Genomic DNA, 17,517 nt, shown 5'->3' with positions numbered 1-17,517 from the left:
AGAATCAGTGACTAAGTTGAAGTTGCGCCGGGCTGGATACTGCAACAAGACAATGACCCTAAACACTGGCATTCACGCAGAGGAACAAGTACAACATTCTGGAATGACCATCTCAGTCCCCAGACCTGAATATTATTGAAAATCTGTGATGTGATTTAAAGAGGGCTGTCCATGCTCAGAAACCATCAAACCTGACTGAACTGGAGATGTTTTGTAAAGAAGAATGGTCCAAATTACCTTCAACCAGAATCCAGACTCCCGTTATAGGTAGCGTGTATAGGTAAGCTGTTATTTCTGCAAAAGGAGGATCTACTAAATATTGATGTCATTTTTTGGGTTGGGATGCCCAAATTTATGCACCTGCCTAAATTCATTTACATAATTATTGCACACTTTCTGTAAATCCTATAAACTTCATTTCATTTCTCAAATATTACTGTGTTTGTCTGCTATATGATATTTTGATATTGCTGATCCCAACAACTTATGATTTATTAAGGGAAAATCATCAAAATTACCAGGGGTGCCCAAACGTTTTCATACCACTGTAATACCAATAATAAAAACAAAACAAAAAAATATGTGCATTGCACATCAATACACAATATGTATCAGTGTCATTTCAGTCAGTTTACCTTTGTTATGAGTTCTGCTGTCCCTCAGCAGTGGGATTTTCTGACTACTGTCTTTGGTTGGGGTTATCAGACTGTTCCAAATTACTTTAGCATACACAGTACTACTTTTCAGCATTGTGTTCATCTGAGAATCTAATGCCTCAAATAGAAAGAAAATGACTGAATGATTTTATGGCCTTTATTATAAATCAATAAAGTTTTAAGACTTTGTAGGACCTTTAAAGAATCTGCAGGACCCTGTTTATATGAATGTATTGATTATTTATCTGATTCTTCCTGGCCATGTTTGGATGAGTCTGGAGCCTACCTGGAATCATTGGGCACAGTTTATCACAGGTTACCACCCCCCATGCACACATGAGGGCAATCTAGCATTTTTTGGGAGGTGGGACGAAACTAGACTACCCATAAGAAATTCTTACCAGAGACTAGACCAAAGATTAAACCCCTAACCCAGCCCCCTGGAGCTGCCATCTTGTACATATCATTATCATTATTCTCTATCAAATCCTCTTCACTCATTTAATGAATATTGTTTTTTCAAATGAAAATCATGGTAAGATTAAGAAGTGTCAGAGTTATTTTTATCAGTCAGATGTGGTGAACTCTCTACTAAAAACAGCCCACAATATGAATACCAGTTTTGCTGACATACCTGTTACCACATCCTTCATCTGACCTCATCTGCCAGCATGGGCACCAGCGAGTAAGTTAAATAGAACTACTCTTAACAGCTAATGTTTCCAGCAGTGAGAACAACATATCACAGCATTTAACACAGCATGGAGTTTATAGCTGGATGAGCCTAGGCAGATTCTACGAGGAACCCAGCTGGGGGAGACTTTGAGTAACCTTGAAGATGTTCCCGATTTCACATCGCCTGCCCTGAATCGCAATAGGGGAAGTTGATAAGGCTCTGGAGATTGGATCCATCCTTTCTTTGTTCAAGACCAGAAATGAGAAAGCCCAGACTGCAAAGGAAAAGTAAATCCAAATCTAAGGAGGTCAGATTGCAAGCAAACAGTAGCTAGCATCTGACATTTCCATGGTGTGAAAGTGTAATAAGGAAATGGCTGAGGTTTTAACTATGTCTCTCGAAAAACAACACAGTAAGGAAGACTGACCCGAACCCCTACTGGCGGCAGCCTCAACGCATCCAAGACTGATTTTCTATTCAGCGTGTCTGGCAGACTGAGGGATGGGAAAACGCCGGTGTCAAAAGTCTGGTGTTTCAGCTTGTCCACGCTGACAGGCGAGGAAATGGAGCGTGCTACCTGACCCGCATGAGGATCCAGCCTGGGTCTCACCTGTGGGGGGCCCGTCGGTAAACAGGCCTTACTCCTGCCAATCAGCCCGATAGCTTCTCTATTCCTCCTGTCAGATCAACACGGCAATATCTCCCACTTGTCACACGTCGGCACAGGTAGTGCCTTTGACCGCCGCAGAATCCATTTTTCACACAGCCGTCGCCAGCATGAGGTCACCCCTGCCCCTGCACTGCCTGCCAGGGATCCTACATGAATTATTCCTGAGCTCAAGCCCATTAGATTATGGCTGTAGTAGGAAGACGGAATGGCTCTGCAGATGATGCATGGGCGTTCTCACGATCACAATCTGCCTGGTTGTTTATTTTGTTATTGTGGCTTTTTTTTTGTTAAAGGATTTGACAAGGCAGAACCCCCCCTCCTCTCTTTTGGGCTTTCCAAAAGCTGATCTAGAAACAACAACAACAACAACAACAACAACAGGAGCAGCAGCAGTTGTGGTGATAACTCTTGGTCAGTAATGATTGCTGTTGATTTCATATAAGATGTGACTCCTTAAGGATTTCTGGGCTCAAAGCTTCTCACCTCTGTCATCTTTATTTGCTGCAAGGTACATTTTGAGAAGTGGTCAATGGTTGGTCTCTAAATTAACGTGATTTTTTCATTAACAACACTTTAGCTGTTTACTGATATTCATTAGTATCTGCACTCTTTATTGACCTGCCCCTATCAGTTTGATTATTCTAGGCATCTAATAAGTAAAGGATTAAGCTTTGGACAACTGAAGGAATATTTCCAGAGAAGCAATGAAAGCTGGGAAGCAGTGAAGATTGAGCCAGTCTAAAACTGTGCAGGCCATCTGTGTTTATGCTGTTACAGCAAGTGTTGTGATTTTTTTGGTGTTTGGCAGGACTTCATGTAGTATTTCTTGAGTAGATTATTGAGTACAAATAATACATTTTAGCCCAGGAATAGTCTTTTAATACATAACGTTTTAGAACACAAATGCTCACTATTAGCCATGCTGATGCCCCACCTCATCCATTCTATATCAAACTTATGAAGTAGTCAATTATTGCCACTGTGGAAAAAAAGAAGGGAAAAAATCCAAAAATTGGACTCCAATTTCATTTGCCTCTAATTTCATTTCATGCATCACTGTGCCAGCTCAAATTTGCCAGTGGTGAATCCCTTTTGTTGCGTCCACCTACCTTGAACCTGAGTCTGCGTCTAATTCTGACTCTGCAGGTTCATGTAAAATTTAACAGAGAAAATCTGTTTGAGAAATTCTGCTTCAACAATCGGCATGTGAGAGTTCTGAGATCTTTCTACTCTAGCATAACCACGGGCTGTTGGCTCATTGTTTTGAGCCTTCTGGCAATTGAGATCCTCTACTTTAGAGCTGCCAGTGATCTGCAGTCCAGTCACATAGGCCTACACAAATTTAAAAAATAAATCCTGGCTGCTGGGTTGGACCTACCTGCGTTACCCTATTCTTTTCACTCCCATCCCTATATCCAACTTCCTTAGCATTTACAGTGATGCAATACTGGCTGTGTTCAGGACTGTAAACAAAACAAAAGGTCTGGAATCCAAAAGATGGCAATAACCTTACTATCAACCTGAACTGAATTTAGATACTCAGATACCTGCTCAATCTCTTCTCAATCTCAATACTCAGATACTATGTAGAAACATCTGAGACTCAAATATCCACATACTCCTCATGCATAATGAATGTAGTTGTTGGAGGAGCATAGTGGGCAACAACACTCCTCTCCCTGTGGCAGACTAGGGTTTTATTCCACAGTCAGGCAAGCACACCAGTAAGTCCGAGAGCCCTCAGGCAAGACTCCTAATTCTACATTCAGCAAAATGATTCCAATGTACGTCACTCTGGATAAGAGCATTAGCCTAATGGCACAAATGGAAATATGCTCATGGCATACTGATACTGACTATATTACACTGGTACTTCTGATTTCAGGACCACTCAATGCTAATTTACTTCTTTTTTGTCTACTTGTATTTTAGCCTCCTGACCAATGTTTTGCAGCTCTCCAGGTTGGAATATTCTTATAATAAATATAGTATTGGTGACAAATAAAATATATCTGAAAATATATCTCTTTCATATAATTCTTTATGTATTACATACACAGCGTGGCTCATGACAGGGTTGTTTTGCATTGTTGGTCATGTTGGGTTTGATTGATTTTGTGTTTTGTGCAATATGCATTTCTTATGAAGTTCTTCTCAAGACCCTTGACTTCAGATTAATATTTTTGCATCATTTTTTCCTCCATATGAGCTTGAAGAGTCTAAAAATGTGTAGGCTATTTGTGCTTATGCTCTTACAAGGAATTTTGTGCTTAGAAATTGTCAGTATTTGACAGCATTTGGTACAAATAAGACTAAAAAAGTTTCCGCCTTTTCAGCCCAAGAGTTTTAAGACATAAATACTCACTATTAGCCCTGCAGATGCATGGCTGAAGTGGCTAAAGTGCCAACATATTCCCATTGTTGACAAAAAAAAAAAATAGGAAAAGAAGATCAATGTGAACCCAAATCTCAGACTCCAATTCAAGTTACCTCTAATTTATTTTCAAGTATGACTCTGCTAACTGTAATTTTGGCCAGTGGTGAGTTTCGAAAAACTGTGGTGTCAGTGCTCTCCTCCAAGTACATTCAGCAGCGATATGATATTGCATGACCAGCATTTTGAGAACAGTTTGGAAAACTGCTTGTCTTGATGTGCCTTAATTGCAGAAAGCATATGTTTGCCTTCACACTCTGAGATTTGTTGTTGGCATGTGATAAGGGAGATTCAGATTCTTTAGAGGAACTGCCAATGGCTGAGACATGTGGGTAATAATTGGGCTAACACCCAGTTTTTATTCTAGTCTTTATTCAAGCAAATCAACAAACATCTCAGCTTAATTTGGAGGATCATCAGGGTGCCTTTGTATATTTATCCGCTTGGTAGACCTCTGGTATTTGCTTCGTTAATCAAGACAGTCAAGACTCCCTTATTATCAGAACTGTACTAGAGACTATTATAAGAATTGTATTCTTGTAGCTATGATGACACCGTGAAAAGTATTCAGATCAAATTCCTTCTTAAAAAAATAATGGACGTTCTCATGAGGTGCAGTCAGAGGTTCCTCTCAAGGTTTTCACATGAGGTAAGTGAATAAGTGAGGTTACGTTATTGCCAGAAGCACACAGTTTCATTCTGATCATTCTGCATAAAGCTGAGTGTTGCCTAGTCCACAAATACATACTGAAGCTTGAAGGCTGTTTTTTTTTTTTCATCTTGACATTCAGAGCTGAAAACAGTTTTGCCCAAACAAAGGGAGTTCTCATGGATGGCTGCGCAGTTCATGATGTTTTGGGCTCGGAGAATACACGGAGGCATTGATTAGAGCTGACAGGATTGACCTGATGGCTGTTCTGTCACAGAGTGACCCACTTTTCAGAACTTCTGTCCACCACAGGCCGGCCATTTTATGACCACAAGCTGCGGCAAACTATTGTTTCATTTAACCTTGAGTTGAATATTCAGCACTATTTGAACTGCTAATACTGTAGTACACTCTCAAAAAACAAGGTTCTACAAAGGTTCTTTTTGAGCCACTTTTGGGTCTCCAAAGAACCATTTTTGTAGTTGAGATGTGTATATTATGTGACATCACTCAACAAACTGTTTTCTAAAAGTGTAGCTGCTACAAAAGGGGAAACGAACGAAATGCTGCAGGCAGAGCCTGGGTTAAACAGTGGTAAGCTAAAACTGCACTAGACCGGCGCTGTAATGACAAAGCGGGGGGAGGGAGGAGCTGGGGGACCAGCTACTTAACAAAAACGACTAGCTGAGATGTGGGTAGCCAGTAAATCCTGGCTGTGAGTGAGCGAGCCTCGCTGATGTCTTGATAGGCAGGGTGACCTGCTCCTGAACATGGAAGCCGAGCTGAAGCTGACCTTAACACTCCACTAGTAGTAAAGGGAACCTCCTGGGTGACCAAGATGTCGAGGCTCCTTAAGTACCCCCAGTCCCAGGTGAAACACATGAACCAAACAAAAGGACAAAGAACAATCCGAACCAAACACACATGAACGTAAATGAACACAAACTGAGTCACTGAATCAACACACATGAACGTAACAAAACTGGAAGTCCTTATTTGGACCTGTGGGCAGCGGCTCGAGATCGCCCTGGGGGAGGGTGCGAAAACGAGGGCCTCACAGTGACTTTGATTTGCTTATTCAAACTATACATTTTATTTTGCAGAACAAGAAATTATGCTTCACTGAACAATGAAATGAAATTTTTGAAATTTTACAGCAACATGATACATTCCTTTTTTTGTTAACCTTACTTAACCTACTTTGTTTGGCCAACTTCAATTGTCAAATTGTTTAAGATAAAAAAAAACAACAGTGGTTGGTCCAACAATATACTTTGCATTGTACCAGCTACACTGTAACTGTAACACCTGTTCTGTCCACTTAGAGTCCACTTTAGAACCATTCTTTCTCTTACTAACACCAATTATCTGCCAAAATTACAGTCATTGACAGTATGATCAGTGTCACTGCAAGAGCACTGAACAGTGCAGTACCCAGAATAGTCACACTCGGCAGCACAGGTAATGGTAGCCTGCTCTTACAGCCTTCATCATTCAAACCAGGAAAACAACCATTCTATAAAATATAACTGTATACCTAAGAGACTGTAGCATGGGGGAACGACTACACAGTGACTACTCACTACATCAACAGATGATGGTGGGAGCCAATGGAAAAACTTCAGGAACTGTATGTGCATATGCTTAGTCAACCAGTCACACTGTGTTATACAAATTGCTAGTTCAGGTAACTCAGAGAATCTTGTTGGCACAATCTCAGGGTGCAGTCTAACATGTTTTTGCTTGTTCATGCAAAGTAGCTCAGATTTTTTTTATCTCAGTGCTTTTAAAATGACCAAATCAGGCGAACTAAATGCAGTAGCCATCTTTACATTGTGGGCAGTCAGACAGTGGAAAACTATGTGTAACTCTGTGACAATTAAAATGCTTTTCCAACTTAATCCCTGCTTTCTGCTCTAATTATTAACTGTAAGAGAGTCCTACCTGAACACAAATCGCACCACTCCACCAATAAAGCACATTCTGAAGTGCTTTATTATAAATTTGCTGTGGAGACTTATTCATTTATTTGAGGATGTATTTTCAGCCCCTTACAGTTTGCAAAAAAAGAAGCTTGAACTGATTGAAAAAGTGGGCCATGACAACTGAAGAGAAATGTGCCCTCAGTATCTGTGATATGGCCCCTGTAGAAGCGTCTGTCGCTGACACCATCACCTCGTATATAGCAAGGCATGCTGCTCCTCAGGAGAAATATGATTGTATGACTATATCCATTTATATTTCTGGAGATAGCTCAGCGTAATGTCCTTTGAATCAAATAACCTGCACCATATATCAACCAGTGTCTCCTTTCATAGGAGCAGTCCAGGTCAATTCAATATACTGGACCAGACATCACTGTATCATGGTTTTAAATGGAATTCCAAAGGCAATATTTTCCAGACTTTATTCAGCTTATATCAAAGCAGGTATATTTACTCAACCGTCACAGCCAAGACCACCGCAATTTCACAGGTTTAATATATAGGGTCTTGGTGTCATTTTTGCACCTATCGATGGTGGCTGGTGAGTGTAGCTGATGAAGCTTAATGTGATTTTTAGATGCTTGGTGTTTTTTATGGCTGTGGAGAAATGGTGGAAGGGAAGGTCAGGTTATGCAGATGTCTGCGTAAAACCTTCAATTAACGATTCCCTTGGCATGTTATGTAAAAAGGAGGGATTAATTTAACGTTTACCATCTCACCATTTCCACATACAAAATCTTGTATTGGATCCTTGTCGTACCTCTTATCTGCACTTACTGGTCCTTTTCTCAGTCAATTACCTACTATATCACACAGATTAGCCATAACATAAACACCAGGTGAAGTGAAAAGACATGATCTTTATCTACAGTGGCATCTGTCAAGGGATGGGATCAACATATTAGGCAGCAAGTCAACAGTCTGGACTGACTTCAGCTCTATTTGGACAGGAATTGTTTTACATGGGGAGGAATAATTTAATTTTACTACAGAACGTCTGTAAAATGTATGACCAATTTGCAAGGGATAAGAAACCTCTGCATAAATGACTGAGATAAAGTGACTACTCAATTTATGCACCACCATCATCTCCAAAAACATGAACTTTTAGTGATAATGAAATTTTAGTTTGACTATTAACAGCCACATGTTAATAAGACATATGTAGGCTGTAGGTTACACTACACAGAAGTGTTCTACCTCTGGATTGGAACGTGCTGTACAGCACCTGAGGTCTGGCATAGACAATCTGAGGTATCTTGCGCCATGCCTGTACTGGAGAAAAAATGCAAAAGCTCATTTTGCATTGATTTGCACATTAATGTAACCTGAGGTCATTTTGATGTCTTGTTTTACAGAACTTACTTTACTTACTTTACTGACGTGACAGCGCACAGACTGACATTCGGATGGAATTAAAATCACTGAGAACTAATTCCATCCCAATAGAGCTCTAGTAGGGTGTCCCCAAATTATCCCCCCTAAACACCTATGGCCCACTGGTCTATTACCAAACAATAGCCCCAGCAGTTTGTACAGATGTCCCTGTAGTTACTGAGTAATACTTATAATAATAATAACTTATAATAATATCTTTTTGTGTGCAGGAGTTAAATAAGTGATTATGTTTACTTTGAAAATCAATGGAAAGGAGTGCACAAACTGCCGAGGATGGAAAAATATGAAATGAAACATGTATTTTCTGAAAATTGAAAATATTGAATATGTCAATGATGTCTTTCATCCATTATCGCTCCTTAAATGCCAACTATTCTGAAAGAAAATAAAGGACTATAGTGTAAGAAATGTTCCTGTCACACCCACCAACCCACCAAGCTTGACTGACACTATAGAAATGCAAATTACAGGCCCTTGAGTTAAACCAAGCTAAATCAGCTCCGGTGGTGTGGAATGATGTTACAACAGTCGGACTCTAATTGGATCAATCTTGGCCCAGTAATTAGTAGATCCAGGTTGTTTAGCGCTCAAAGAACAAGCACTTCTCGGCCCGCTTAGTCCTTAGCGTAACCCTGGATTGGATGTAATTATGATAGCTGTGTTTGTGTTGTAAACATCAGGCAGTGGGAAGCCTTATATTAGGAGCTATTCAATAAACAAGAGAAAATCACAATGCTATTTTTTTTTCCTTCTTCCCTTTAGGCCACTTCCATCGAGCACCAATGTATAATTCATCATCAGTAACATATAGCGCGAGGCATTGCTCATTATGCCCTGAGTGGACTCCCCCTTTTTTTAAAGTGTGTTTTTGTTGTCTGAAGGCCTGAGTTGAAAAGGCTGGAAGAGGCTTGGGACTGAGAGAATTGAGAGGCAATGCTGAGAAGTGGTAGAGGTGACTTCTAAAAAGCTTTTCACACTGTGAAGAGCAGAGGCATGCACATCAAAACCAGGCGTCCCTCAGGAGTGCCCGTCGCTCTCTCCAGCGGGGTCACAAAAGCAGTTTATTTTGTTTTCCTCTCCACACTCTTCCTCCAGACTCCCCTACGCTTAATCCACATGAAATTCAATCAATATGGGCAGCTCTTTCTGCATAAATGGACCCATCAGTTTTTCTGTTTACCACTACAATTTGGTCCATTAGTGTAAAGAACTAAAAAACAAAAGGGTGGGGGAGGGTTTTTTTTTGGGGGGGGGTTGATGGTGGAGTAGGTTTGGGCTCTCCATACTCGGGGGCCTAGTGGAGCTCATGCTGCTGCAGTCAAATAAAACATAATTTCCAGCCTAAAACACAGCCCATAATCATTTGTCTGCTCTCACGCGGCGCACGATAATTGCTAACTGTGCTTTGACGCACTTACTTTCCTTAATTTGCCAGACGCTGCCGACAGTGATAGTTATTGCTTTTATTTGTATTTACAGTAGCTGGCGCAGGCAAAGACGAGGCAAGAACCTAATGCTATTTGCATCGACAGACCCTGCTGGAAAAGAAAAGGGAGCAGGGACAGTGTCTAAAATAAGCTGCGGCTTGGCGCACAGATGGGTCATTAGTGGGAGATGCTGAAGAAGGGAATGAGAAGGCAAGCCAGAGCAACAGCACATCCTTTTTATTTCTCCTGCTCCCCCTCTTTTTTGCTTACAGTAAGAAGCCTGTGAACAAAATGCTGCCGGAATGTCTAACTAAGCATTACACAGCAAGCAGCATGGCGAATGCAACAGGTTTCTGGGCTAATTAGCTGCAAACCAAGGGAATGGTGATTTATTTGTAACACCAAGTGCTGGGAAAAGCCCTGGAGTGAGGACAAAAAATAAATAAACTTAGCAAATGGCAATGTTTTAAAGCTCTGGTTTAGACTGAGGTGGAATGATTAACTTCATAAACGTCATGGCTTCTGGGCCAGCAGCAGGATGTATTAGGCAAGGGAGCTAAAGAAATTACCAAGGGCACAAAACTGCCTTCACCCATTGAACAGCTGGCCATACAGGCTTATTCATTTTCATCAACCATCATTACATCACAGCTGTCCTTCTTCAAGCTTTACCAGTACTGCAATGCAGTGGAGTTAAATAGTCCTGCTGTATCTACAGTATATATAGTCTAGCACAGAGTGAGCAGTACAGCTACAGATGATGCCATTACACATCTGCTCCACATAACACTGACTCATCTGGACACTAGAAGGGGCAATAATGTGAAAGTGCTGTTTTCTGACACAGCTCAGTGTTTAACACTATTATCCCCTCCAAACTCGCCACCAAGTTGGGAGATCTTGGACTTCGTGAATCCCTGTGTGTCCTGGATCTTTGTGTGTCCCCAGTTATATTGACTGCCTGGCTACTTCCACCTCTACCACCCCCAAGCCCAAGGGGCTGCTTCTTTTCCTGCACTATCGAAAGCATCCTAATGGGTAATATTACAGCCTGGTTTGGGAACAGCACCAAGCAGGACAGACGGGCTTTCCAGAGGGTGGCTAAGCGCATTATTCAGACCAAGCTCCTCGATCTGCAGGCCGTCTACAGCAAACGGTGCTGGACCAAGGCCAGGACAATCATAAAGGACATCAGCCATCCATACAATGGACTGTTCTCAAGGTAGTGGTCAGGGAAGTGCTTCAGCTCCCTGAAGGCAAACTCAGAGAGGATATGCAGGAGTTTCTTGGCATAAGCCATTCGGTCTCTGAACCAGGACTGTAGCTGTTAAGACTGTTGACCTTATATTCTAACCTGTTGTTTCATATGAGCAGACAGTTACCAAAGCATTTTGCAGCTAGTTTACTGTTTATAATAATGTGACAAATAAAAACGTTTACAGCAGGTACTCCTGGCCCAGGGTTGGAAAACACTGCTTTAAAAAGCCTTCCATTAAAAGGTGGTTCTGTAGAGACTGCTAATGATAATATAACCTTATAGAACCTTTGACCTTTTACCACCTTTTGACCTATGACCAGTTATATAGCCAGTTGCTACAGAGTAATATGTCTACATTATAGTCCATAGTAAGACAAAGTTGAAAAATGTCCTGCATATTTTTCAACTCACGGCCTGTGCAGGACAGTGGGCCCTATCTTACACCCTCTCGAAATGAGATGTGTTCAGGTAAATTTCTGGCGTGTTGCTATCCTAGCAACGGAAAACACAGGTGCGCCACTGATTGAAAACAACCTAGGCAGATCAACAGCTAGTCAACAGTCAGACGTTCGTTGCTATCTTGGCAGTGAATTGTCAACACAGGCGTGTGCAGCCCAATGCGCGTACACCCCTGCATTGCTCCACTGAAATCCGCCAAACTCAGACCACACCTGAATCCTAAAGGGAATGGCGAGAGACACGCTGATTGGTTTATTGCATGTCACACCCAAAACACACCCATGATTAATTAAGAGACTTAATGCTGCAAAAACATACTGACACGCCCTAAATCAAGCTGCGTGGTGCGTGGTTGATGGCCCGCCAAAATATTGTTAAAATAGAACCCATTGGGTACTCCAGGACCAACACTGCTTTAACCTCTTACATTTATATTTATGGAATGTAGCTGACGCTCTTATCCAGAGCGACTTACAAGGTTACTTGTATTACAGATGTGGGCCAAAGCAGTGTTAGGAGTTTTGCCCAAGGACTCCTATTAGTGTAGTGCAGCACAGTCACCCAGACCGGGAATCAAACCCTCCATCTCCCACATGGTGTGGTAGCTCATCGGCAGATTATGTTATCTGTTGCACCACACCAACCACAACTCTTAGACTCTTAAACTCTTAAACTCACACATTGTGTGTTTTTCACCCACTATTAGAAACAACTCATCCAGTTTGCATTGCTCTACATGTAGTTACTGATTAGTAACCTCCAGATGTAATAAAAGCTGCAGAGCATAAGGGGCTAAAAAGATAGTCATTGAAAATGCAGGAGTATTTCCCCTGGTTCTGGAGAACTCCCTGTCCTGCATGTTTTTGCGTTGACCCACCTCAGCCCAGGTGGGGCTTGTCAATAAATACAAAAAACAAAAAAACAAAAACAAAAGTTTTCTTTTAGGTGTTATGGCAGCAGGGAAAAAACAGGGGGTACATCAGGTCCTTGGTTGGATACCACTGCTTTGAAGAGCCACCTCATCCCCTCTGCTGCTAACACAACATCACTGGACAGCTCAACACACTTGCAGGATAACTTTAATGAGACATGTCTGTTGATAATAGAATACAAGTAAGTATTATTGTGATACTTATTATGTATATAGTGTTGGAGGTGATTCCTCTATCCTCAGATCTTGTCCTTGCAGGTGTTCCTCCTGTCCACAGAGGGAGGAACCAAGACAAAAAATGAAAAGGATGCACAATTAAAGATATAAGGTCCACCCTTTAGAATATTGGCTAATTAATCGGTAATTAATCATTTGAGCAAACTCCTAAAAAGCCTAAAAGATATGACTTCAAATAAAAAAATAAACAAAACTACAGTGGCTTTAAAAATTTGCTGAAGCCCAAACAGCTTACTTAGCTGAGAAAGCTGTGGCATTCTCATGAGCGTAGCTCCAAAAGTAGACTCCCTTGCAGGATGAAACAGAGCTGCAATGCTGGGAGGGCTCTGACTCCCTTTCTTGGTACCGAGCCTGAGTGGGTTGCGGACTGAAATGTACACCCGTGTTTCTAAGCTCTTTTTTTGTGAAAATACGGCCTAATATGTTTTGCATACTGTTTCCTGCAGACTACAGCAGGCTGGGTTACAGCCTCACTGCATGGCAGCCATGCAGGCATTCTCTTTTCCAGCAGAATTTAAGGCTTTTAAGAAGAAGCAGCCGCCTGCGCTCAGCCCGACGGCGTAAGCTCTTTTTTTGGCACGTGTGGCTCTGCTGCACTCTCCGACTGCGTAACAAGAAATCTCGCCGCCCCCCTGAGTGCATTCTCTTCATATGATTTGATTACTGCTAGTTCACTGATCACTGAAGAAGCCAAGGGAGCAAGTGACTTTAGGGCCCACTTTCAAAGCGATCATACTCGCAGTCATTTGATTTTGAACATAGCTACTGTCAGTGGCGCCGGCCGCGTTGGAAACGGGTCGTTACCTGCATTTTCTTTGTTACACACGCTAAGGTGGGCTTGGGAAAACGGGCCAATGAGTGTACACGAGAGTTACGGGGTGGTGCGGAAGGAGGGAGGGGGTGATGTTGTTGTTCAGTCTGTCCTCCAAGCGGCAAAACATCAGTCATTGGCCTGGACTTTAATCACTTATTTATCCCCCCCCCATGATCTGCTGTACGGCAGCACGGTGTGAATCAAAAGGCCGCTCGGATCAGAGGTGTTGGATGACATCGCAGCCAAAGAGACCAACCATTTCTCTGCGGCCCCTGATATATCAGTGATTCATGGACTGTGCCATTGCGGTAAAATGCAGACAGTGCCACGACTCGGAGAGAATAGAAGAGGTGCTGTCAGAACACCTTCACACAGCTGCGACCACTGACATTTAAGACAATGCTTAAAGCTTTTCTACGAGAATGGTTTCATTAAGTGAAAGGCAGTGCCCATATTTAGAGTGCTTTATGGCCTATACATAAGCAATAATTTATGTTTTAAGAGAAGGGGTTAAATTATTTCTTTAATTAAAAAACAAAAAACAAAACACAAAATCTTGAAGGAAAAAAAAAAGATTAATGCTGTTTTTGTGTACCTATGTTGGAAAAGATGGATTTGGAGCTACAGCTAGTTAATTACTACTAATAAAAATCAATTAGCTCTATTTAAGCAGGAGAAGCACTACAGCTTAGCCTCAACCTCCAATATCACACCACATTTCTAAAGTGGTTTTTATTTTGATCAGTTTTATTCAATATATATATATATATATATATATATATATATATATATATATATATATATATATATATATATATATATATATATTTCTTCTTTTTCTAACCAGATAAGTCATTACATCCATGATGGATCACAGACCCCGGACGAAGAGGCAGTCAGTGATATTTCAGAAGCTGTATTTGTGGTAATGATTTCCTTTCTGTCCAGAGGCAGTTGAAGATGCTCAGGCAGTAAAATAGGGGCCAGCTCAGAGATGCTCTAAAAGATGAGTAAAGATATGGGGCTTATTTTGACAGAGTAGTAAAAAGCAGCTGCCTCTTGTAATGCTGTTGTTAATAAGGTCTCTATCATGCTACACTGTAGTCCCACAATTTTATCCTACCCAAATAAATTCAGTTTAAAGCCTGCTGTATGTAAAACTGAATAAATCCCACATACTCAACTATTTTGAGTTAGGTGAACATCTGTCCTCATTTTCCAGATTAAAATGAGATTTTTTAAAGTGGAATCAACTCATTATAATTGACTTTAGACTGTTGTCATTGGCAATTGAATAGTGAACCATGTGAGCCTGACATTTCAATAAACTACTGTACATTGACCTGTTGAGTGTACTTGATGTTACAATCTTGTTCAGTAAAGAACTTCTTTTTGCATACTGGACATGCCCTTATCCCTTCTTCCCTCTTCCACCAGGGTGCTGCTTTTGGTCAGATGGCTCATATTAGTCCATTAACATTTAGTTCAAAAGGTTTAAATAAAATTATTTAGACTCCCACAAAGTACTCAACAATTTGGAGTGAGATGAACATTTGAAATCATTTTCCAGATTCAAATGGGATTCTTGAGTTGAATCAACTTATTATAATTGACTTTAGACTGCTGGCATTGGCAACTGGACAGTGACTGGCCCATGCAAGATTAAAATTAAAATAACAAACACTGACCTGTCAGGTGTCCTTGATGTTACAAGTTGAGTTAAAACTGACATCTTTCTCATTTGTATTCTGGCAACCTGTATACTGGACATATCTTCACCCTTCAATTGCCATCAGTAGGCTGCCTTTGGTAGGATAGTTGATATTATTCAATAAACATTTAGAAAATAATTGAATAAAACTTTCTTAACTAAAAAAACCTTATTTAACTAAACTGACATTTGAGTTAAAAAAAAAGTTCAATTAAAGAATTTTGACTCTCTGATGGGATGTAATGGTACATGTCGTCATACCGAACTGCCACGGTACAGGGGCCAAGAAATCACACTGGGAATGCACGGTATGCGCTATTGGGGTAAATATGGTAATTTCACAAGTGCATGCACCACCATTGATCTGAAACCGGCATGGTACTGTGGGAACTGTAGTGGTTTAGGAGTATTGCTATGATAACTGTAGTCTCTCGCCCGCTGCCACATGTAGAGAGAGAGAGAGAGAGAGAGAGAGAGAGAGAGACTGAAACATTGTTTTTGTATCTATGTAAAGAATAAAGGTTTATTCTTTATCTCTCACTGTTTTCACCTTTAGATTTGAAAATTAACCACTGAAAATGGACAAGTATTATAATTCTGCCTTTAACAGCTTAATTCAACTCATAAAAGCATCGTGGATCACACGTCTTTCTGTGTGTGTGTTTGGAGGCACATTGACCATACTAACGTTCACACTTTACTGCTTAATTAACACACTACAGGCAGTATTAATTACCTCAGGGGGCGCTATACAGCTCTAAATAGAAGATAGTGAGGTAAATTTATCACATATGCTGTTGTTCATAGGCCTGAAGGAATAGTATGGTGTTGAGGAATAGTATGGTGGGGGTCACATGGATATGCTTTCCCATACATTCCAATGCACCAAACAGAGATGTTAAGTTGACCCAGCTGTGTCTTCATGTGTACTATGTATGTTAAGCAAAGGTATGGGCTGATTTTCACAAGATAATTGATGTCCCACATATGGGAACTGTACAACATATGACGTGTGCTAGGGTAAACGTGAGGCTTTTCTTTGTCTAGGGAGAGAGAGAGAGCAGGGGGCACTGAGAATTGGCAGACTTTCTCCACACTGTACTTTTGATTGTAATAAAATGTTTCATGATTGCAGTTGAAAGACTGTGGTCACGAGTCCTTCCAAGAAAACCTCAATAGAGTAACTTGTACAACTGTCTGTTCAGATTAAATGAAAAGGAACCTGCTTAGTCGTATGTTTTTTTTGTTTGTTTGTTTTTCCCGTTTTACCGTACTCGTACCATACCTTGAGGTCCAAACCACGGTGCGAACCGAACGATGACCTTTGTATACTGTTACATCCCTCCTATGCTATTCCGACATAATGTATTTGAGTTGTTTTAACACACAGTGTTTAGTCCCTTTAGGACATTCAGTTTAAACATATATGTTTGATTAACAGAGCTAAACATTTTTAAGGCTGTTAGTTGCTTGTTGTTAGTGTAAGATTTTAATATATGGGGTAATTTTGAGGGAATGGTGGTTTTGAGGTTTTGCGTATGTTAGTAGTGCTGTATTGCATAGACAGGCAGTTGGAATTGTGAAGCTTCGTTCATGACCCTATCTGTTATGTCATGGATGGAGAACATAAGGTCATAGAGGGCCAGGATTCCAGATACAGTTTAATGCCCATTCAACTCACCCGTTAAATGCAAGGTTAAGTTGGTCTGTTAGAGCAAGGAATTCACCAAACTGTGATGGACTGCTGCCTTCAGTTCCACACCCAGTTCATAAATGTTACTTCATGTAGATGTTAACATGGATTATAGCCCTGATTATCAGTACCTATCTGTGGTAGTCATACAGAAAGACACTGTGGTAGTCATACAGGGGGGGTTGGGCTTAATACCCCTGTAGCAATTTTTGGTATTGAGCATGGTGAGCCTCATGTGCAGCTGTTTTAGTAATGGCTGCACCCTAAAGTAGCTGAAAACACTAATTAGATGGGGTATCTGGATACTTTCGGCTGTTTAGTGCATTCGTTTTGATGTTCAAACATCGCCTTTGCTAAAGTAAAAGAAAAAATCCGAAGAAACTGAATCGGCATATGGTTCATTATAAGTTAGTTAGCTAAAAGTGTCTCCCATAACCCTTCTCTCAAAGTCATCTCTGTCTCAGTGTGCCTTGTGGTAGTGCCACGGTTAAACCATGCTGGCAGGTGTATTGAGCTTTT

Source organism: Salminus brasiliensis, chromosome 8 (assembly GCF_030463535.1).
Source record: "Salminus brasiliensis chromosome 8, fSalBra1.hap2, whole genome shotgun sequence".
NCBI lineage: Eukaryota > Metazoa > Chordata > Actinopteri > Characiformes > Bryconidae > Salminus > Salminus brasiliensis.
This window is presented reverse-complemented; position numbering follows the sequence as displayed.